The sequence below is a fragment of the Cynocephalus volans genome, chromosome 4 (genome assembly GCF_027409185.1).
Source record: "Cynocephalus volans isolate mCynVol1 chromosome 4, mCynVol1.pri, whole genome shotgun sequence".
Classification (NCBI taxonomy): Eukaryota; Metazoa; Chordata; class Mammalia; order Dermoptera; family Cynocephalidae; genus Cynocephalus; species Cynocephalus volans.
The window spans coordinates 146,250,476-146,273,017 of NC_084463.1; the positions used below are offsets into that span (position 1 = coordinate 146,250,476).

The 22,542-nt window shown below is 42.3% G+C and overlaps 1 protein-coding gene across 1 annotated transcript in view; it reads left to right on the plus strand.

Annotated features, from left to right (window-relative positions):
• Positions 1-22,542, plus strand: part of PTPRJ (protein tyrosine phosphatase receptor type J) — a 159,203-nt gene that overhangs the window by 69,376 nt on the left and 67,285 nt on the right. The gene's annotated exons all lie outside the window — the stretch shown is intronic.

The window sequence follows — 22,542 nt, forward strand, 5'->3', positions numbered from 1 at the left end:
GGCAGTCATATTAAACTCAGAATACTCAGTTTAAGAAAATGAGGCAGTGTGATACCTACACATTTCTATCATTTCTTTATTCTTTATTTGGAGAGGCAGCATGGCTGGGATAGTCATGTTAGTGATGGCGAGATTGATTGATTATTGATTGAATGGCCTGCTCTAGGCAGCAGGAGCACTGAATAATTTTTAATCAACTTTTGTTAATCAGCTGGTCCAGGTCAGAAGGTGTTGTTGGTTGTTGGGAACAGGTGGATGTAAAGACAAGGACCTTGCTTGCAGGGAGTTTACACTTGAGTGGCAGCGAGAACCCTTGTGATTTGTGTTGAGATGGGGGAGAGAGTCGAGGCAGAGAACACAGCCAGGATAAGCCATGTGTTGAATCTGGCCCTGACACTTAACCTTCTCCAGGAGTATGGCTACATCCTTCTCCCCCTAATCCTTACTTTGTTCATGTGTGAAATGAAGATCATGAAAGTTCTATCCTTGAGGTCTCTCTTGAAGATTAAAGAAGGGAAGGCCTGCAAACTGCCTTTGCTCACAGCCTGGCATCTCCTGATAGCTGCTGCTACTCTTATCCTCCTTTGCATTCCAAATCTGCCCCAGGGAGAACTCCAGGACAGCTTTGGAGAGGAAATATCTTTGAACCCAATCTTGGAATTGCCCTAGTAGGTGCAAAGGAGGTGACACCCATTGAGAATAAGATGTGCGTCCACTTTCAAATCTTTGCAGTTCCAAATGGCTGTGATAAGAAGTGCACTCACTGACAGTTAATTGGTTTATGGAATGCCTTATTGCCTGATGATGTCTTATTGCAAATGCAATTTGACTGCGTAATACTTTTATTTTGATCTTGGACCAAGGTTGCTATTAATGATGCCAAGTTGGAAACAGCTAATGTAATGGAATTGCATCTAATTTGTAGTGGGTTCTTGCTTGAGAGTCAGTGCTGTGGCAGAAATGATGTTTAATCAAAATCACAAGTGAAAATCATTCCTTGAATCGTCCCAAAATGTGCATAAAGTGATATTAATCTACCGCATTTAACACCACTCTTAGTAAGCCCCTTCATCTAGTTATTTGTCCAGGGTTGAAAAGGATGCCATGTCTTTTGTTGAGCATCAGATAAAATATGTATTTAGGGGCTATGTGGAACGGACAGTCCATATCCTTAAACATTAGATCACCATAGCGATGGTAAGAAATGGCACATGGGAATTGGGACCCAATGAGTCTACAGCTGTGCAGGTTGGAGTTCTTGCTTGAAAGTCAGTGCTGCTGCAGAAATGATGTTTAGCCAAAATTATTAGTGAAAATCATTCCTTGAATCATCCCAAAGTATCCACCAAGTGAATTTAGGTCTCCCAGCTCAGGCTCATTCCAGAGTGTGGGTGGATTAGTCAGCACTACTAACATTTTTCTTTTCTCCTGAGTAGTATGCTTATATGATGGGACCCCACCATGGGCTTTTTCTTTATGCTACTGCTGGTGATCTGCTTTTAAATATGAATATGCCATTATTAAGAGTTTTTATTCTATGAATTATTCCATGTGGAAAATTTCTTAAATGGGATTATCGAGTATACTTTGTTATTTATTCCCTGGCAATTTATCAACAGCAGGAAATATCATTCATTATTATTGTTTGGAAGGGAAGACCTGTTTTTATATTCTTCCATTAAAAGTGGCTTTGACATTTTCAAACATAGAGGGAAATTTGATAATTTGATAACTCAGTGTTATATGATAGGACCTTTTGTGGTCTGAATGTCATGTTATTGTGCTAATTGCTGTAGAAGTTACAGCAGTTACTACTTCTGTAGGACTTGGTTTTCTTGAGTAATTATTGGTTTGCTAGAACTACAGATAATTAAAAGAAGGGTTAGGTACCATCTAATTCACCCTCATTCCAGTGCAGGGAACCTTCTACAAGATTCTGAACATATATAATAGCTCATAATAACAATGACCAATGATTGGACTCTTCCTTTCAAGCAATGTGAAAAACACTAGAACAGGTGGCAAGAGTGTCAAACTACTAGGTGCTTGGCACTGTGCTTAGTACTGAGGTATATTTTTTCAACAATCCTAAAAATCACCCTAATAGAGATGGCGCTAGATCATACCTATTTGCAGGTGAGAAAATGCACAGAGAGAGGCAGGAGTTTTAACGTAGAATTGTCTGATTTGAAAGCCAGTGATCTTTTTTGACTTTTTCTGATCTATGTTTCTGAATGTGTTGGTCGTACTACTGTTGATGTGCAAGATGATTTTAGATGCTGTACAGATGTATATTTATTTTAATAGTCATCTGTTTTAATATGTATTCAGAAAAACCCCATAAAACAGTAAGCTTCATGGTTTCTTGGATGCTACTGCATGGGGTGAGGCTAAATTAATCTCAGTAAAAAATATGTAGATCAATTCAAGTGCAAATATTAAATAGGTAATAGTATAGATGGTCTGTGGCTATGGCAAAAATGATGATGGTGGTACTTGCATGTCTGAAGTGATTTCAGTGATATATTTGTTTGTAGACACTTATGTTATTAATGTGGTTCTACTGGTAGAAAGTTCTTACAGTGGGCTGGTCTCCTTGCCCACACCTTGTGCGCACTGGTTCTGTTTGGTTCTTCTGGAGCCACACACATCTCTGTCATTCTCTTTGGGGTGTTCTTGTCTGGGTTAGACCTCCCCAGCTTCCTCAGCTTTTCCCTGTGTGCCTTGGTCATTCCTGCCCATTCCTGACCTTGTCATCTCCCACTGGCAGTATTTCTTCTAAAATGTGGGCATCTCACATGAGGTCAGACTCCTCCTGGGATCTCTGGAAATGCTGCTCCATTATGATGGCCACCTTCTTTGACAGATGCTCCAAGCCAGTGCAACCTCCCACATTGTCCTGCCCTTTGATCTTTTCTCACGAACCACTCACCTCAGTATTCTCATCTGTAAGATGGAGCGATAACATGTATGTAAAGTGCTTAATACAGTGTTTACTATGCAGACTGCTACTGTTACTGTCAAATGTTTCCTTTGCTTCTAATGGGTCATAGTCTCTGATTATGGCTTCTTCAATATGAACTACTCAACTGTAACTTGAAAATTTCCATATTTAGGACTTTTGGCCTCGTAGTGAATTCCCAATTCCCTTATCAGTTTTTCCCTTTAAAAAAAAAAAAGGATGTTTAACATCTTTTCAGTTTCAAGTTCAGTTTCTCTCTTCTCCTTTTTTCTGGGTGATGGTTAAAGTTCTTATTTAAAAAAACTTATGTATATGAGGTATAAAAGTAAACTCATGTAGCTAAAAGTGTCTGAAAGATTTTTCTTGCTTTTTTAATTGACCCATTCACTTTTCAGATCTTTAGGATATTATATTTAAGACAGCTTGCAGCATTGTATGAATATTTTACGTGCAATATTATACTTAAAACATAGTAAACTTTTTAAATCATTGAGGAAAAACTTAAATTTTAAAAACTAAAAATGTGTTTAACACACTTTATTAGAATTTCTCTTTTCTTTTAATTCAAAATATTTTAACATTTACTTGTATATATTTGTGTGATACAGTGTGTTTCAATACATGCATATACTACACAATGATTCATTTAGGTAAGGCACTTTAGATTTGAGACCCTCCTTCCTCCAAAAATAAATTTGAGAACATTAAGTCTCTTCACATGTTTTGTGTTCCCAATTTATTTTTGCAGCAGTAATTATTTCAGCTGTCTTTATAAAGTATTAGCATGTTGAAACATTGGACTAATTTGTGCCTGAGTGTATTTAGAGCCTTTCAGTCGATACGAATCACATATGTCATGCCTGAATTTGTAATTACACAGCATGGGTCCCAAATTAATATGCAGTGTTTAGATTCTAGGCAACAATGCATTATATAAACTGACATCATTTATGTGGTGAGTGGTTCATTAGAAAAGATCAAAGGGCAAATAATCTCTCCCCACCTATTCTGTGAACTTGGGCATGATATTGTACCCTTTCTCCTTGTAACTGAGAGGGGGGTTAGTAAAGTTGGTGTGAAAAAAATCAATCATTGTCCAGTGCAATTTGGGTGAAAACATGAAGTTCAGTGTTACTTGACGTGTTTTTTGTGGGGACTTTGAACTTTAGTCCTTAGGCCAGTGCTTCAAAGGTTTTTTTGACCCTCATGTTTGTTGTTCTCTAAAGAGCAGTGTATCATAGTTTTTAGGTATTTTTGAGAATTCTAAAGCATTTGGTGGTATAATTGATGGGAATGTGGGATTTCACCAAATTAGGGCTAGGAGTCAGTGCCGTCAATATGGAAGAATCTCACCTTCTGTATATTTTATGCAGGTTTTGCACATTAAGCAAGCACAGTGCAGGTGCATCAAGGGGAACAGTGATTGCTGTCAGTCCCTTGGCTGCATTTTCTTTGCAAACAGGGGACCTAGTGAGAGTATATCAGATGAGACATTGGCTTAAGGAGGAGAAAAATAAAGAATAGTTGAGAACCATTGAATCTTCGAGGTTCTTTGGTCTTTGTTAGCTTCTTAACGTCTTTTTCAGAGACCCTAGGGAAGAATATTTTGATGTGTGGTCATGTCCTTGACCTGCTCCAAAGCCTTTGGTGGCTGCTGCTTTCGGCCACACTTCACTTTGGCATTCTACGACCCCATCACGTCTCCTCTTCCAGACTCGCTCCCTGAGACGTAGCCCAAGTTCTAGGTCAGCCAGCCTGCCCATGGTTTTCTCTCTGAGGGCCAGGTGTTTGAGCCTTCTGCATGGAATGTTCTCCCTTCCCAGCTGTGTCTACTAAGGTCCTGGTCTTCTAGTTTCCATCTCAGAGGCCCTCTTGTTCATGAAGTCTCTCTTGGTCTTCCCCGCCGCTTTCCCAACCAGGTGTACTTTTTCTCCTCTTGGAACTACCCTGTGGGAAGAACACGGTGGCTTGACCTGCCTTCAAATCCTACCTCTCTGTTTCCCTGAGGCATGTTCTTGGGTGGGTCAGTTCATGTTCTCAGAGCCTTATAAAATGGGGCAGAGGATACCTAACTCCCATGCAACAGTGTCGCTGGAGCTGATCTTAGTAGGTTTGGTGTCTTACCTCTTCCGTTTTCCTAATGGTGGTTTTCACATTTGCTGTGTATTAGAGTTTATGCTTTGTCTTGTCTTGTCTTAATAAATTATAATCTTAAATGACTCTGTCTTTTCCTTGTTTCTTCAGTGGTGTCTAGCACAGTGCTTTATACATAAATAAGTGTTTTGCTGATATCCACAGATTCAAGTTGATCTGAAGTTACTCTGGGTAAGGGATGAATTCAGGAGCTCTTGTGTTCAAAAGGCCTGCTTCCTCTTTTTCATTCTTGTATTTCTGTCTTCCTCCCCATTTTTTAGCTTCCATTTTTACGTGTTGAAAAAAAGCACCAAGCTCACTTCAAAGAGTTAACTTCAAAGCCCACTTGGCCCAGAAATACTTGCCACTGAAGCCTGTAGGCGTTGGCGTCAATGGAAGATCCTGTGATGGTTGCATTTAAGAGTTTTTCAAGACTCCTATTTTTATAATCCCTTTAAAGGGGAAGAGGGGAGGGTTACAGAAACATCTGCTTCTTTAAAAAACGAGACATAAGCCAGTGCAAGCCCCCCAAATTTAATTGGTAGAAAATAACGTCTTTTTTTGTTTGTTTGTTTTAAAATTGCTTTTGCTGTCTTGTCCTAGTTAGAAGAACTTAGAACGGAAATATAGCCTTAACTTGTGCGCAACATTTTCCAAGATGGCTAAGTGGGATTGCTTGTTACATAGCAGAAAACAGGGCATGGGCCTGGTGAGACCTCACACCCAGCTCTCCTTTGAGTTGTGGGTGTGGACTGAAAGAGAAGAGAGGGAGATTAAAGACCAGTAATCTCCATCCATGAACCCTTTGATGCTTTTGTTTGTTGACTTTTTGAGGCTTGGAGTGACTGACTCTTCCAGGAATGAGAAATGGAACCCTGCCAATTTTTATGGTAGTCCCAAAATATAGTTACTGAAGGCCTACTCTGTGTTCCAGCATGCTGCCAGGCCTCTCCACCCTTAGTGAGCATGCTACACTTTTCATGATCTGACATCTTGCCACCTACCTACGCATATGCCCTCTGCTACACCCTATGCCTCTGCACAAATCTTTCTGGCCTGGAATGTGGCTTCCCCTGCTCCCAAACCCTGACCATTTGTTGGCTGATGAGTCCTTACTCATGCTGCGGGACCTGGTTCAAGGGTTAGATCCTTTACAGGGCCTTCCCCTAATTTTCCCTCAGCTGGTTGCTTTGTTCTCCAACTATTTATAAACTTGTGAACAAATATTAGAATGATTTTATTCTAATGTAATTACTTATTTACACTTCTAGCCATACAAATCTAAGCCCTTGATGGCTAAGCGAATGGCATAAACACATGCTATAGGAATTGAGGCTACGTTAGGGCTGGGTGATCAGGGAAGGTGGTTTTAAGGAGATCTGAGTCAAATCTGTAAGGATGGGTACAATTTATTTGAAAAATTGATGAGGATGACCTTAGGCAATTCAGGCTGTTAGGAGACAAGTGTGGAAAGGTGTCCTGGAGCCCTACAGAGACAGGCCTCAAGTGCCAGCCAAGATGTTTGGCCACTTTTAGAAGAGGAATGAGATGATTTAAGAATTTTTAGGAAGATCTCCCTGGCTAAGAGTGAGCAGAATGGATTTAGGGGGAGTGAGAGGTGCTAGGAAGGCCAGGTAGGAGAACACTATTACAGTCTAGGAATGAGGTGACAGGGAGTAGACCAGGGGCCAGCACTCAGTGGCATGCCACCCTCTTTCTGTACAGCCAGAGCACTAAATACGGTTTTTACATTATTAAATGGTTGGAAAAAAAATTGAAAAAAGAATGCATGTTGTGATATGTGGAAATTCTATGAAATTCAATTTGTCAGTATCCATAAATAAAGTTTTTTAGAACACAGCCAGGCTTAGTCATTTACCAATTGTCTGTGGCTGCTTTCACACAATCATGTCATCCTTGAGTAGTTGCAGCAGAGACCGTGTGGTCTGCAAAGGCTAAAATATATCTGACTCTTTACAGGAAGGTTTTGCCAACGCCTGGTATAGACCAATCAGGGTAAGTGAGAATACAGATGGAGAGGAAGGGACAGCAGGATCAAGGGACAGTTTATAGGAAGATACAATATAGGAGAGTTTTCTCTTTTTATGTAATATTATGTCCTATTGGTGGTGCTCTAAATGTGGGCATCTTAGGACAGGGGAGTATGAAAAAGTTGAAAGTATTGTGCTTATCGGGGCCTGGGCTAGCCTCAGAGTGAACCCACACCACCTGGTTGGCTCGAGGTCCAATGCGGGTCTCATGGCCAGACAGCTTGTGGGCTGCGATGAAGCGGGGCGAGACCAGGGAGTGGAGCTTAGAGGCCCACACCTGATCCTGATTGAGGCTCTTGGGGGCAACTGTGTTCTGCAGAGAGGGCAGGAGGGGAGGTGGAGGAAGAGCGGCCCTCGGATGGCTGCCCTCTGCCCAGCTGCAGCTCATGGGTGTGTTTGAATTAAGAAGTTGGAGCTCTTTGTTTCTGTCTAGGGCCGATGCTTCTTTCACCGACTTTGGGGAAGAGAGGGGAAGCTGAATGACTCCTTTAGAGTGAGGAGAAGGCTGGGAGGTCAGCTTCCCTGCTGCCCTGGCCCTGCTCCTGGGCGGGGGAGTGCTGGCACTGAACCCTCTGAATATGGAAAGATACAAACAGGAAGCAAAGGGAAATCCAAGAGGAATAAAATATCCTGAGGCTTGTCCCCAAACAGAGAAAAGGCATGACTTTTACCCAGCATTGGGGTTGGTAAATGGGCATCTCAGATGCTGTGAGTCTGAGGGAAGATGCTCATCAGTCCAGGTCAGATCCTGGGGACTTAAAGTCTTTAGAAAAATGGAGTCTTATTGCTAGAAGAGATTTTAGAGGGAGTCTGGTTTTTGCAGGTGAGAAACCCAAGGCCCGAGATGGATGGATTTACTAAAGCTAGTTGGTGTAGGAACTTGGATTTAATCTCACACCTTTTATTGTTACTGCTCAACAAATCTTAACTTTTCCCATTGCATACCATGTGCCAGGCTGTATGCTGAATGCTTTTGTGCAGGTTTAATCTTCACTACAACCTTAGGAAGTAGCTCTCGTCCATGATTTACAGATAAGGAAAGCGAGGTGTCGAAAGGCTAACTTGCCCGTGATTCAATAACTAGAAATCTGATTCTTGTTAGTTAGTCTAGCTCCAGAGCCTGTGTTCTTAAACAATAGGTAGAAGTAAAACTGTTCAAGTGGCTTCCTAGCTCCTGTTCCCACACAGTGTCCAATCCATCCTGGTTTTCTCTTCATTCATTCATCAAATGTGTACTGAGATCTGCAAGAAGTTAGGAGGGCCCTGGGTTAGGTAAGGACAGGTCAAAGGGAACGCCACAGGCCAGCCGAGGTAGAGAATGATTGTTCTTGGCCTCAGCTCCAATGTCCCCTCCCTCTGTAAATCTGCTCTTGACTCCCCAGAGTTATTTCTCCCACCTGGGAGCTCCTCATGGTACCTCATGCTCTGTCTTTTGCATTTCACAGTGTGTTGTGTCTCCCTTGTACCCCAAGACTAAGAGAGTGTGGTATTTATCTTTGTATTCCCACTTCACCAGCACCGTGCATATTGGGGGCACTCAGCAAATATTGAATGAATGACTGACTGAATGAATGAATGCAGACCCGGATTGTCAATGATTCTCAAACCTTATTTTGCAAAAGAAACACTTGAGGAGCTTGTTAAGGATCAAAACTCCTGAGTCCTACTCCATGATTGACTCCTAGGTTTGAGACGAGAACCCAAAATCTGAATTTCCCTGAAGCGCCCAGGTGTTTCTGATGCGGGTGGTCTGCAAGCCACGTTTGCGGCATCTCTGGCACAGGTGCCAAGCCTTCTGGAATAAAGACAGGAACTGGACATTAAAAATAGCACTCCATTCATTTGCTTGTGCCGAGTGGCCAAGTGCCCCCTCCTGCCGGCGACAGGTCCGGATGTGGGCCTGTTCTCAGCCCAGAGAAAATGAACAGTGTCTTCTCCGCGGTGCCCAGAACAGTCTTGAGTCAGTGGAATGTGCCGGCCAGTCAGGCAGAAGGGAACTTCTATTTCTTTTTTAAACCTTGGTGGGAACCGTGTTGGCAAGGCAAATGGGGAGGAGAGGAGGCTTGATGTTGGGCTTGGGCTTGGTGACATCGTGTGGCTGGATGTACTTTGGGTGGCCGCCGAGGACCATTGCTATATATGCCCCTTTCCTCTGGAAATAGTCACTTCCCTGGCTGGCTTGGGTGTTGGTCAGCCGTCACAAATGCGTGGCTGTTGTTCAGGGAGGCCTCCTGGGATGTTAAAAAGAGAATTGGGCTGGGCTGTGGCCAGGGATTCACAGGAAGACAGGAGAGCTGGCTTTTCCTCTGCCACACCACTGACTCATTGTAAGGGTCAGAGGGAGTGGCTTCTGGGCCCTGGGCTTGCTTTTCCATCTGTAAAATGGGTGGGGTGAAGGGGCAGAGTAATAAAGCTTCTTTCTTCTCCTGAAAGGGATGTTTCGAGGCGAGGCCGTGTCAAGATTGAACACAGGGCTCTGTTGTTGGGCTGATGCTATTGATGGGTCTCTGGAAGCTCGGGTTTTGGAGTTAACTCTTTCAGGTGCACGTGGTGAGTAGTCGTCTCAGTATCATGCTGATAACGGTCAACTAGAACATAATCTCCAGGAGAGCAGGGATTTGTTCTTTCTCCTTCCTCTCTGTGTCCCTGCTGCTTAGAACAGGGCCGGGCACACAGTAGGTCTCTGTACATATTTACAGAGCTAATAGCTGTAAATACTGGTGCCTACTACGCGTCAGGCCCTATCTCTCTTTTGTGTTCTTCACGGGCTTGACTTGATGTTTGAGAAAGGGGGACAGGAGGAACATGACATTTTTGAAGGAAGAAACTTGACCTTTGTTTTCAACGTTTCGTCCAGTTTCTTTTTTTTACATGAAGGGATATTGGAGGTTAAGGAAATGGTAAAAGTTTATTTGGTGGAATGACCCATGCGTTACTTAACAGGAGTGTCCCTTGTTGACTTCTCATCTCATCCGTCAAGTCAGTGAATAATATCCGCCCTCGTCCACCTCTCCAGGAGTCGTGTGAGGCTCATACAAGACAGTGAATGTGACTGTGCTGTACAAATGCGAGGCATTGCAGAGGCGATAGAGTGTGTAAGTGGAGAAGGGTGCATTAGCCCCCTGGAGGGGTGGAAGCCTCTAAATGAGGGGACCTCTGAGGTTTACACCTTCCAGAGTAATTTGAAGGGAAACCAGCCTCATTGGTAAGCTCTTAGTGCTTCTTGGGCAGATCCCTCCTCAACCTTGTGTCCACAGTATTTTGGTATTAAAAAAACCCCAAATTTTATTGTGAAACCCTTAAATTAGCAAATCTCAGGCTGGCTGAATTAGGCTTCCCAGGCAAACCACATCCTGCATGTGCAAATGTCTGGTGATACAGTGCTTCATTTTTTCCACTAGCACTTACCATTGCCTGACATTAATGTGTATGTTTACTTGTTTATTTGTATGGTCTACTTCCCCCATGAGAATGAAGACTGTATGAGGCCAGGGCTTTTTTTTTTTTTTATTCATTGCTGAATTCCCCGCACCTGGAACGGTTGCTGGCATATGCGAGTGTCCAGTAGATATTCGTGGAATAAATGAACGCATACTTATTTTCAGTGGTGTGAACTTTTTTGACCTTAGTCTAGACCAGTGGTTCTCAAAGAGTGGTCCTGGGACCTCTGGGGGTTCGTGAGACCTTTTTAGGGGTCTGCAAGATCAAAAGTATTTTCATAATAATAGTAAACTGTTATTTGTTTGTTTTGTTTTTTCAGTCTCATTTTCCTGTGTGTGCAAATCTCAGTGAACCAATGTTTTCCAGGTAACCAATGCATGATGACACAAAGCCATGCAGCATGAAAAGAGCCATTCAAAGTACAAGGGATACACTATATACACAATTTTTATTTGTCAATTAAAAAAAGAACAATAACATGGTGGGAATGTAAATTAGTATAGCCATCATGGAAAACAGTGTGGAAGTTCCTCAGAGAAGTTACAATAGGTCTACTGTACAACCCAGCTATCCCAGTACTGGGTATATACCCAAAGGAAATGAAATCAACATATCAAACAGACACCTGCACTCCTATGTTTGTTGCAACACTATTTGCAATAGCCAAGAGATGGAATCAACCTAAATGCCCACCAACAGATAAATGGATAAAAGAAACCAAACCTGTGGTGTATGTACACAATGGAATACTTACTATTCAGCTATTAAAAAAATATCCTATCATTTGCAGCAACATGGATGGAACTGGAAACCATCATGTTGAGTGAAGTAAGCCAGGCACAGAAAGGCAAATAACGCATGAGCTCACTCATATCCGGACTCTAAGAAAAAGAAAAAAAAGAAAGAAAAGAAAAAAGCAGTGATTCTCATAGACACATAGAGTAGAGTAGAATAATGGTTACCAGAGGCCGGGAGTGGAGGGAGGCAGGGAGCAGAAGCTGTAGACTAATGGGTACAAAACTAGCTGTCTACCCTAAGTGAATCACTGTGCAGTACATGAGTGCATTGAAACAACACACCGCACCACACAAATATGTACAAGTATATGTTAAAATAAAAAATTAAATTAAAGAGATTAAAAACAGCAACAAAAAAGACCAAAGTGCAATGGAGGCAAAGAGCAATGGGTTTTCATGTAACAGAATGTAAGAAGTTTACTGACACAGTTTCAGATTCCACATCGCAGTTAACTTTTTAATAACTACTATTTACTTGTTAAGTTTTGGTGTAGCATCAAAGAAGAATATACACAATTGCTGAAAAGACTGCAAAAATATTTCCTTTCTCAACTGCATATTTGTGTGATTTCTTCATATACTTCACCCCCTAAAAACCGTACTGTAACAGAATGAATGCAGAAGTGGGGTGAGAATCCAGCTGTCTTTCCAAGCCAGATATTAAAGAGATATGCAAAAATCTAAAATAATGCTGCTCCTCTCACTTTTTTTTTAATATTGGAAAATATCATCATCTTCCATAAAAATGTTATTTATGTTGACAGGTTATTTTTATAAACAAAAAAAAAAGATTTATTGTTATAAACAAAAGCTCTTTGGGGTCCTCAGTAATTTTAAGAGCATAAAGGGGTCCTGAGACCAAAAAGTTTAAAAGCACTTGTCGTGATAGATCCCAGAGGACTGCGGGAGGAGCTGAAGTGATCCTGTAGGTCATAGGGGTTTCTTTTCTAGGGTGGTGATTAGTATTTATTCTGCATTCCCTGTGTCAGGAGGTGCCTGTCTGGGTGATAGGTTTGCCTTTCTAGCCATGTGGCTTTGGGCAAGTTGTCTCTGTGCACCTCAGTTTTCTGATGTGTTAAAAACAGGCCCCGGGGGCTGGAGGTGAGATGGTAAAATAATGGGTTGGGTCTCCTCCAACTCTAACATTTTCATGTTTAATTCTTGGAACCTTCTCCATGTGTTAGCTCTGTTCACCCCTCTGAAAGAGACTGGTGAAAACTGAAAGAGAAGAGAAGGTTCCCCTTCAGGGAAAAGGTGAGGCTTAGGGCTAAACACGGGCTGCCAGTGAGGCAGGAAGGTCATTTAAATGTGGGGACTGCTGTATCTTGCAGATGGGTAAATGGAGGTTCTCTGTTTGAGAGCTGAGGCAGTGATTGGTGAAAGTTCATTACATTCATCTTGGATCCCAGACTGTCTCCAACCTGTAGTCTGAAGCTCTGTTTCCTTATCCTGTCGCCCAGGATGACAGTGATGACCTCACATGGGGTCTTTTTCTGGAATTTATTGAGTAACTGAGGTCATTGGCCTCAGGCCACCTGCCTCTCCTGACGGACCAGTTAGTCTGCAAGGAAGACACTGTGTATGTGTTTATTTTAGTTGCTCCTCTATAACTTCCTGCTGCTCTGAGTGCTTTAAAAAGACTGTGTGTGTGTGTGTGTGTGTGTGTGTGTGTGTGTGTTTCCTCGCTTTGAGCCATGAAATGCATTGAAATGTTTTTTCTGAACTAAAAATATTTTCATATCATTGTGCCCCTGGGGTGCCCCTGGGGAAATGCACACCTTGGAAGAAAATGGGCAAAATGTGGATTAGTAGAATTCAATGAACCAGTGCACGCAAGTACTCAGCACCTTGCTTGTTATCAATAATAAAAATAATAACAGCAAATTAAAGTAATACGTTATTATGATTATCACTGTTGTCTCTCTTTAGCGATCTTGATTTGTACAACTTACATTATACAAGTTTATTCTTCAGCTAAAATGCATTGCATTCTTCCTGTGTGCCAGGCACAGCAATAAATTTTATGTCCTAGGATTAACGCGGTTAGAAATGCATGGGGCAGTGGTTGCAGACCGACATAAGGCGTGTGAAAAGTTTCCAGTGGTCCTTGTTAAAAAGAGAAAAAAGGACAATGTACTGAGATTCTCATGAAGCTAAATATTACTCAGTCCAAAGGACCATCTTTCAGAATGTCCTTCCTATGTTTTTAGGGGGGATAATGTTTCCTTTTGTGAAACAAGAATGTTAGTAGGTGGTAAGTACCTTTTATTTGGCAAGTAAAAAGTTGTGACCCTTGTGTTGACCCTTAACCCTTGACACTTTGGTGTGTGTGTAATGTTTGAAACTTCATTGGTCTGTGAAATCCAAAACCCTGGTAGATAAAAGTATAAAATGTCAGAGCTAGAAAGGACCATAGGAATTAGTCAAGGCATATTGCCTTCATTTTACAGTTAAAGAACCTGAGATTCAGAGAAAGCATGTGACTTGCCCAAGGTCACACAGCAGATCCGAGGCAAATCAGGGCTAAACTCAGAGAGGATGGTTATGAGCACTGGTTTGGGGTCAGCCACACCTGTGTGCAAATCCTGCTTCTGTTACTTATGAGCTGATCTTTTCTCTGTGAAACAGGGGTACCTACCTAAGGGGTTCACATGAGGAGTTAATGAGGTGATTTGGACTAGGGGAAATTTTGGCTCAAGAGCAAAGGAGACTCTCATCTTGTGCCTGCCACTCACCCCCCCGCCCCCAATAAATCTTTGTGCTATGTCAGTGAATGACATTAGTCAGAAGGTTTTATTTTTAGTAAAGTCCCTGCATTTACTAATGATTCTAGGTAATATCAGCTATTACTTGTGTTGGTTTCTCAGTCCTCTCCTGGTGATCTTTCTCTTCAGCTGTTGGATGATTTTGAAGATCTAAGAACAGCTTGAAACTCCTTTACTAGCCCTGTCCCCAGTCCCCCAGGCACAGGTCTCAGGAGGATGATAAAAAAGATTTCATCCAGGGTCACGTGCTATGTACACAGCTTGGTCACTCTTCCCCCTCTTGAGGTGACCTGCCTTCCCTTGGAGACCCAAGATGATTGACAGTGATAACATCCAATTATAGCATTTTCTTTCTCATCTGGGGCACTGACGGTGTCCTTTTAACAGAGATATCATAGAGTAGCATGCATGCAGAAATTCTCATGATATACTGTCAGGTTTCAAGACCAAAGAACATCCCATGCTCCCTCTTGTAGCCTGTAATAACTGACATAAATTATCTTGTGGGAACGAAATGGCCCTGACCTAAGCTGTGCTGTACCATGCTCTCCTGGTGGCAGTTTAGTGACTCCAGCTGTTCGCAGATGAAAGAAGCATGGTCATTTGGCAGATGGCCCCAAATGCCTCTGGCTTGCTGCCACAGGATTGTCCTCCAGATCTGGGCACAGCGATGTATGAAAAACACCCACCTTTGTTCCTGGAGTCCTGTGGGCCTGCTGTAGGTGGTGGTCATCACCACTGGGGTTCCTGACTGTCGCCAGGTCCTGAGGTCTCTCTACATGTTATTTGAGTATCTTCTTGAGGCTCTTTTGTGTTTTGCAGGAGGATGAATTAGATACCCAGGGTAGGCCCACTTTTGCACAAAGCTGTCTTCTCCTCCTCCGGGGTGAAGGGGAAAAATCACATGTGGATTCTATACTAAGGCTTATTGTGCTTGGCTCTGGGTGATGTTAGCAAATGCAGTTTCCATCCTGGCATGTCATATTAAGGAAATTTATATTGTGTTGGCTTCAGCCAAGTTAGCTGCTGATGTGCTTTGCTTTGGTAACTCTGCAAAGAGTTTATCATCTATTATTTATTCAGGTAACACATGCCTATCTGTTAATTTTGGTGTTCCTCCATTTGTCATCCCTGGTCAGCGTGCTGTGCAGCTGGGAGGGCTGTCTGCTGTCTTTCAGAACCACTTTGCACATTTTAATTTTGGTTGTTTATTCATGCCCAAATGTGTGTTGAATGGAATTAAAACCCCATTTAAAAAAAAAATAGTAAAAGGAAGCAATGTCCCATGTGGAAATTGTGACAAGTACTGAAACATATTAGAGGGGGGAAAAAAAAAGGGTTGGCCAGTTAGCTCAGTTGCTTAGAGCTCAGCCTTATAACATCAAGGTCACGGGTTTGGATCCCTGTACCAGCCAGCCATTAAAAAAAAAAAATGTTACCTGTAACTTACCCCCTGAGGAGACCATTGTTAGTGATTTAGTGTGTCTTTTCAGTCTTTTTTTAAACGTGTTAAAAGAATGTAGTCTATGTCATACTGTCCATATATACATTTTTAAATGGCATTGATGTATTTCATTCAAAGGGCTATTGTGAGATGATAAATGTTGAATACTTAGCATGGTGCTTGGCACCTACTGCTGTCCACAGTAAAGGAAAGGAATTTTTACGGAGGGCTCCAGGCCTGGCTCTGTCACATCCCGGCACTGGGGCCTCGAGCCAGCCATTGACGTGCAGTGCCTTTGTTTCTTCATCTGTAAAATGGGGATAATTATAGTATACCCCCAAAGCATTGGTGAGAGGATTTAATGAAGTATCCCATGTAAGGTCTTTAGGGCAGAACTGTCTTATAGTCAGCTCACAATAAATACTGGATGTTATTATTCAAGAAAAAGGTGGGAAAACACATTTTTAAAGCAAAGTCGGTGTTCAGTCTTCTCCCTCCAACCCCTTAGTCTCGGTGGACCAAGGAAAGTCTCTTTAATTTACAGTCTGCTGTATGGTCCGGTGTTGGTCCAGGAGCAGCCCTCAAGGGCAGGCACAGCATTTGTCTGCTGCACGTGCAGGTGGTGCCTGCCAGGTAGCGCCCGGATTGATCCCCAGCTGAAGGATGAGGCGCACAGCCCCTGATGCCTTGGGTCTTCCCCCTCACCCTGGTGCACTCTTTTCACTCCTCCAACCACTTGCTACTCAAGCTTCAGGAAAGGTGGTCTCTGTTTCTTAGGAGGTCCACACTGACCTCCTTTCTTGGAGCTCCTAGCACCCAACAGAGCCAAGCTGGTTTTCATTTCTGCCTTGTCCCCGCAAGTCCCCCATGAAGAGAAGGCTTTGGCGTCATGTTCTTTGCCAGAGCTGACCACAGTGGCTCTCTTTGGGGACATGTCTGTGCACCGAGGTGGCCTCGTGTGCCTCCATTGTCCTCACAGATCAGAAGTGGATACGTGCTGGTCATGCAGGCTGATTTCCTGCACACTGGGATGCCACCGTGATTGTGACCCACTGCATCACGGTGTCCTGCAAGGCTGGTTTGTGTGGCCAGGAATGCACCTTTCCTTTCTTGAGAAGAGCGTGGGCCCCATTTGAGTGTGGTCTGGGGCCACCGGATTTCCTGTCCTTTGGTTTGTCAGTCACCTGGTCCTGGTCTGGGCATGTGGCCAGCACTGTCCCTTTGTGGGTCATTCAGGCCACGTCTTTGTCCTGCTGGTGCATTCTCCTCATGACTTCCAGCATTTTAGCAAATATGCCCAGCCCACACCCGCCAGGGGGTGACTATCTGGGGATAGTGGTGTGGTACTTCCTAAACCAAAGGCTGTTTATCAAACGACATTCTGAAGAGTTCAGACAAGGGCATTTGCCTGTCTGCCTTGGAAGGGTTCTTCAGTCTGTAATCATGCACACCTCTCCTTGATCAAACAGGAGGGGGTGGTGGGCTCTTAGGGGCCTGGCATGCCTTAAGGAGGAAGGTGGGCCTGTGGCAGTTGTCAGCTGCTGCCGCCTACTTGTAAGACATTGGGTGGGTGATTCCCTTACGATGTCTCTACCTCAGTTTTACAGCATGGGGATAAGAGTATTCCTTATTTCACAGGACTATCACCAGGATGACTTAAGATATTAGAAAAAGTTACCTGGCACATAGGAAGAGCTCAGTGAAAGCTTGTTGTTGCCCTAGTATCATTACCGTTATCATCATAAATTTGCATTTTATGTTACTTTCCTGTGAGGGAGGAGTTAAATGTGCAAAAGCATGTGTGTAGATTTAAAAGGTGAGGCTACAAAATGAAACTAGAAATCTGAGGGCAGGATGAGTCTTAAAGGTGGGTCTTGACTCGCTTCCGTTAAGTGGAACACATTTAGGTGTTTATGTGATTTTCTTTTCCCTTTCTGCTCCAGATTTGACCTTTTGTTCCTTCAGGTAATTGAAAAATTTCTCAAAGTCACCTGTTTCCTCAGGATTGGTGTCAAGATAGGACTAAGTGAACCAACCAGAGTGAAGTCAGCTCTTTGGGAATAACCGTCCAAGAGCCTCTGATCTTAACTCAGGGCTGTTATTTCAAAGGGTAGGGTCCTGTCCCCCAACCACAAGAAAGACCGAAGCATGTTTCCTGGGGCCCAGAGTGGGCTGAGTTTTCTGCATATTGGACTGGGGCTGGAAGCTTTGCTGGTCTGTGGAGTAGAGTTGAGCCTCCCCTGGGGAGCTTGTAGATTGTAGTCTTTGGCAGCATAAATCACTATTTCTGGATTCCCCTGGGTGTTGTTCAGAAATGCAGGTGCTCCTAGCCATTGCTGTAGGATAGTGAGGTCATTGCCAAACTGATAAAGGTAGCGACTTCTGAAAAATTTAAGTGTCTTAAATATGTACTTTTGCAGACAGGAAAATTTTGTGTCACATTTAAAGAATGTTTTAAGTTGGCACAGGGCTAGTATCTGCCATCTCATTGGATCTTTAAACAATTCTGTGAAGTTAGAAGGAAGGAGTGACCAATTTCATTTTAAAGACAAGAACAGAGGCCCAAACAAGATGAGGGTCTTGACCCCAGGGATGGAACAGGTAGTTAAAGAGAATGAGCAGGATGAGAATGCAGGTCTCCAGACCTATAGAAACAGTCTTCCTTTTCCCTTAGGTCAATTGTGGAGGAGGAAGGTGGCCTGTGGTCCTGTTACCTACCGGTAGCCTCCTGCGCTGTCTTGCTCAGACCTTATCAGGCAACCTCCTGATCTCTCTCTGTCTCTCTGTTTCTCTCTGTCTCATTCCTTCAGGGCCTCCTAGAATCAGTGTTCTCAGTACCTCCCACTCTGACCCTGCACACAGGCCTGTGGACCTCCCTAAGGCTATAAACCTGTCCCTTCCCTTCTAGTTAAAAGACTGTTGAACAATCCACGTGACAGCTGTTTACAGAGAGCCTTGGATTTGCTCAGCTTCGGCAAGAAGTCAGTCATTTGTGAGCCTCTTAGTAACAAATTATGGGAAGTGTTTGTTGTGACTGATGGCAACTCCCTTTCTGTTGCCACCCAAGAACCACTTTTTCAGAAGCTAATGATTAGCTGCTAATTGGACAAAGCATTTGGTTCTAGGGTATCTGTGGATACTCATGGGCCAATTTATAATAATGGTCTACATGAACTAACAAGATGTTACAGTTGAGGCCCTAATGCTCTTCACTTATGCATCCAGTCCGCAGGTATTTGTGGGGCACCTACTATGTGCTAGGCACTTGGAAGGGAACAGTGGAACTGATAAGGCATGCTCCTTAACTTACACTGTGGTTGGGGAAATATGGCAAACACCAGATACCCACGGGCTGGTGTAAAGTGAGGCACGGAGCATCCTGGAGAGGGCTCTGGACACAAGAGGTCTGTCTTGGTTCTTGCCTCTCACCTGGCAATGCTACCTTGAGCAAGTCACCTAACTTCTCTAGTCCACCTGTGTCATTGTCCAGTGCCTGGCAATCTAGTAATCTCCCGATAAATGTTAGCTGCTGTCCTTGTCTTTGATGATGATGATAGTGGGCTTTGTCAGTGGTTTAAAAATTTTTATTGTGTAATTGATAATCAGAAAGAATATGGTTTAGTTACAAGTACAGGAATGAGGGGGACAGCTGCGAATCCACCAGGCAGTTATTTCATCTCCCCGTGCTCTTTTTTAGCCCATCCTTGCCTAACCCCAACCAGATCATCACTATCCTGATGTTTATCATGTATGAACATTAAATTGTTTTCAGAATGTCTGTGCATATTTCTAGGCAATATATTGTTTAGTTTTGCTCGTTAAGATGGAATCTCATGCAGTTTTCCATGACTTACTTTTTTCACTTGGTGTTATGTTTCTGGTATTTATCCATACTGTGTTGCTGCAGTTTATTCATTTTCATTGCTGTAAACGATTGGTGTGACATCCTGCAGTTTATCCATTTTCCTGAACAATGGATAATATTTAGCTTTTCCACACTTTTTTGGCTATTGCACATGATATTGCTGTGAATATTCCTGTGCATGTCTCCTGGTACATACACATGGAGTGAGAGTTTTATGTGTGTGACAAAAGCATCTGAAATGTATTATTGTAGCAAAGTTTCAGTACACAATACAATATTATGAACTATAGTAGCTCATGCTGTACATTAGATCTCCAGACTTACTCATCTGACATAACTGTGAGTTTGTACCCTTTGACCTACATGTGCTCCTACCCCGACCGCCACCTCTGGTAACCACCGTGCTACTCTCTGTTACTGTGAGTTTGACTTTTTTCCTGATTCCACATATAAGTGAAATCATGCAGTTTTTTCTTTCTGCATATGACTTATTTCAGTTAGCATAATGTCCTCAAGTTCATCCACGTTGCTACAAATGGCAGGTTTTTCTTCTTTTTTAAGGCTGAATAATATTCCATTGTGTATTATACCACAGTTTTAAAAATCCATTAATCCATTGACCTACACTTAGGTTATTTCTGTATTATTGTGATTAATACTGCAGTGAACATGGGTAGATTGTTATTATTAAAAAAAATTTTTTTTGTCAGCTGGCCAGTTTGGGGAACCCAACCCTTGACCTTGGTGCTGTAATACTGAGTTCTAACCAACTGAGCTAACTGGCCAGCCCAGATTGTCATTATTGAGTTGAGGAAGTTCTTTTCTAGTCTGAGTTTGCTACGAGTTTTTCATGTATGAATGTTGAATATTATCAGATGCTTTTTCTGCATTTGTTGAGATAACCTTCGGGTTTTTTCCTTTAATCTAAAACTGTAATAAATGGCATATATTTTCTGTCTCTAAACCATTCTTGCGTTCCTGCGATAAATCAACTTGGTGTGATACTATCATTTTTATACATTACTGGATTCATTTTTGTAGATATTTTGTTTGGGGTTTTTGCATCTGTGATCATGTGTATGAGTGGTATGTTACTTTCTTGTTTTGTCCTTGTCTGTCCTGGTATCAAGGTTATATTGGCTTCATAGAATGAAGGAATGTTTACTCTTCTTAAAAAAATCCTTTAGAAGTGTTTGTGTAAGATTAGAGTAGATGAGTAGTTTAAAAACTTTCTCTAGGAAACATTTTGTGATGTGTTTTAGGAGTTTCATTATATGTTTAGTTCAGACTTTTAAAAGATTTTTCATTATTTAAAAAATTTTTTTCAACGTTAAAACTTTGAGCATTGGTGACTATCCATGTGCTCATTTGTATGGCCGGCTTAACTTGTTTTTTTGATGTTTTCAGGAGTAAAACCCCTGCTGTCTGTTTTGTAGAGATGAATTGTGCAACTTTTATCATTTGCAACTACACATCTATGTGAATCAGAATTGTATTGATCTTGTGCCACCAAATGAGACACAAATGGATGCGATGTACCAAATGATTTCAGGTTTTTGTGTTTGGCCAAATTGGCTTTTTAAAATAGATTGTTATTCTATAAGAAGTAAATGTTATAAATTTGGAGTTTTAAAATTAAGGCTTACTGATAATGTTACCCATTTTATCTGGTTTCATTTGGGTTTCTCATAACATTTAATTTGTCAAGAGGATTTTGCCGATCTAAAATGAAAATGGGAAGCCACTGGTTGCTAATGGCTCCTGCAGCTCTGATGATCCATGATGAAGTGTTCTTTGATTAAGTGTCCAGATGAGTGGTGCAGACCTTTGACAGACACATGACTGTGGTTGGAGAAAGCTCAGCATTAAATGCTGGCCTTGCCATCCCAGGTGAGCAGGTGCTGAATGAGCTCAGTTCTCTCTCAGCCTTTCTTTTTCCCTGGTGGGTCATTGGTCCTGAGTAAGACAGATGCATGCAATAGAAGAGCTGTTAATAGCATTTACTCTGTCTTAATCCTTTTTAATCCCATTCATATTTCAGCGTCTAAAAGTTGGCAGGATGTCAGAGGCCATAGTATAAGCATGGAAATTTTTCTTTGAACAGCAAGGACCACCAAGTAAATTTTTTCCTCCTGATGTTTAATTTGCTGAAACATGAAAGACTAGAACAATTCCTCTTAGAACCCAAATAGAGTGCCACCAAGAGACCTTGCCAAAATGACCTTGCTGGAGCTACTTATTATCTTTAGCAAATGGTGATAAAGTCATTTGATCAAGCTTATCAACTACCATAATGAAATATTCGTGGCATTAGTTTACTGAGTGGGGAAATAACTTTGCTTGAGGTCGATGTCTGAAATCAAGTGTTGTCTGTCTGATGTCAAACCTGTTGGGAATTTGGAGTTTGTGTTCTTTCCTGATGAGACAATAGCCTCTCCTTGGGCTTAGCGACCCAACCTTTTGATTAACTGGACCTGGCTGTTTCCTTGCAGATCTAATATAAAGAATTTGGAGAATCCCAGTAGAATCCTGGGAAGACTCAGACCCTGGCTTCTCTTTTTCTTTTTTTTTTTCATTTGCCACTTTGTTTTGTTTGTTTTATTTTATTCATTTTGATGTATAGATATTAAAACAATTTTAAAAAATTGTAACAAAGACTGGTTTTCTATTGAGATCTGTCAAATCTGAGATTGGGTGGGCTTTTCTTGCGTTTACTGTGATGGATGTGTGTATTTGGAGTCTGTACGTGGTCTTTAAGGATGTTTTTGGTGCACAGGATTGGCTCCCAAATGCTAGATTTTGAAATGGACTTTGGGTCAACTTGAGGGTGGCAAGAGGCTGTGTCTCCAAGAACATGTTGTCTTTGACTTCCTGGCCTTCCTCTTCTGAGTTCTGGCCTTTATTGGGGAGAGATGGGTCTTAACTGGAGGGGCAGCCTGTTCTGCCATTTGAATTCTTGCCCAGTCCTGGGGTGTGAGGGCTGGCTGGGGCAGGGATGGGGTGGGGTGGGTGTCCAGGCCATTGTGGGAAAAAAGGAGGAGAGTTCCTTGAGGAGCATTTAGAGTTCGAGTCAGTTGTGTCTTT